General features: G+C 33.8%; 1 protein-coding gene across 1 annotated transcript in view; it reads left to right on the top strand.

Moving 5' to 3' along the window:
* SERPINB9 (serpin family B member 9) overlaps positions 1 to 1,771 on the top strand; it is an 11,792-nt gene that overhangs the window by 3,116 nt on the left and 6,905 nt on the right. The window lies entirely within an intron of this gene.

Genomic DNA, 1,771 nt, shown 5'->3' with positions numbered 1-1,771 from the left:
GCCTCAGCCTCCCCAAGTAGCTGGGACTACAGACACCTGCTACCACGCCTGGCTAGTTTTTCTATTTTTAACAGAGATTGGGTTTCTTTGCTCTTTCACAGGCTGGCCTTGAACTCCTGAGCTCAAGCAGTCCACCTGCCTTGGCTTCCCAAAGTGCTAAGATTATAGGCATGAACCACGGTGCCCAGTCTTAGCTTTCGTTTTTGACATGTTTGCTTACCAATAATATATGAGCTTTATAAAATTAATTTGGTAGCTTTATTTCTTTTCCTTTGTTATAGAACAGTGCCTATTGCATGAGAAATATAAATTTATTGAATATTAGAAATTCTCTGAAAAGATCATACCTTTTCTAAAACAGTTCTCTATGTTTTTCTGTTTCTTCATTGTCACTGATGTATTCATAATTTTGACTTTCACTTGGCAATGTATAACCTACATTTTGTTGAAAGTAATTATATATAGTTTTATTATTTTGATGTTTCCTTTATATCCATTTCTGTAAGCTTTTTCATTTACAACTTTCATAAGATGCTTTTTCTTATTTTCTTACATTTGCTGGATGGTTGTCTATTTTGTGTGTGAATATTTGTGTTTTCTTTGAAAGAAACTGCTCGTGGATCCCTTGACCTTTTTCTGTCTTTCTCTAAATTCTTTAGGAAGTTTTCCGTACCTTTTCTAACATGAGGTGTTAAAAGTTTTATCATTTCATTATTTTCTAGGTAATATTAAAAACAGTCAGTGCTCTGTTTTTACTTATTTTTGGCCAAAGCCTTTGGTCTTATGTATTATCACTCATATTTTGATTATTTTATAAATTAGGTAATTACTTAGAAGAGTATTTTAAACAATTATTTAGAAGCATTATTTATTTACAGGAGCATTTTATTTATTTATTTATTTAGTTTTTTAAAGACAGAGTCTCACTTTGTTGCCCTTGGTAGAGTGCTGTGGCATCACAGCTCATAACAACCTCCAGCTCTTGGGCTTAGGCAATTCTCTTGCCTCAACCTCCCAAGAAGCTGGGACTATAGGTGCTGGCTACAATACCTGGCTATTTTTTTGTTGTTGCTGCAGTTTGGCCAGGGCCGGGTTTGAACCTGCCACCCTCAGTATATGGGGCCAGTGCCCTTCTCACTGAACCACAGGTGCCACCCCATACAAGAGCATTTTAATTGTTAATTATAATTATTTTTACAATTACTTATTTAGAAAAGTGTTTTCAATAATATTTAGTAGAGTCATTTCCATAGTATTGGCGTTTTATTATAATATGATTGATTTCTTTCTACCACTCTGAGGTCAGAGAATATAGCCTGTGTAAGTTCTGTATTTCAGAATTGTTGAAGACTTTCTTATGACCTGATATATAGTGGATTTTTTTAAAATATTAAAGTGAGGTAAAAAAAAAAATACACACGGTGGCCATAATTTCATGGCCATAACTTTATGTCTTTCTGGTGTATAATTGTAACAACTATGTTTTTGTCTTATTAACTATATTATTATTTTATATCCTTATCTTCTTTTGAACAAACCTATTGTGATTGTATTTCTGCCTATTTTTCCTCATATTTTTAGTGCTTTTAACTGCATATTTTTAAGAAGTGAGGTAAGTTTCCCTCTATTTAAGTCACATTTACGCTCTCCTTGGGATGCAGGATTTTATCATAGCCCCTTCTCTGAACCTCTTTCTTCCTGTTACTTATCTTTAAACAAGAGAGATCCATTCAGGCAGAGGAGCCAAATCTTTTAGTCACCTGTTTTCTGC

This window comes from Otolemur garnettii, unplaced genomic scaffold, assembly GCF_000181295.1.
Source record: "Otolemur garnettii isolate 467f Iridium unplaced genomic scaffold, OtoGar3 scaffold00026, whole genome shotgun sequence".
Classification (NCBI taxonomy): Eukaryota; Metazoa; Chordata; class Mammalia; order Primates; family Galagidae; genus Otolemur; species Otolemur garnettii.
This window is presented reverse-complemented; position numbering and strand designations above follow the sequence as displayed.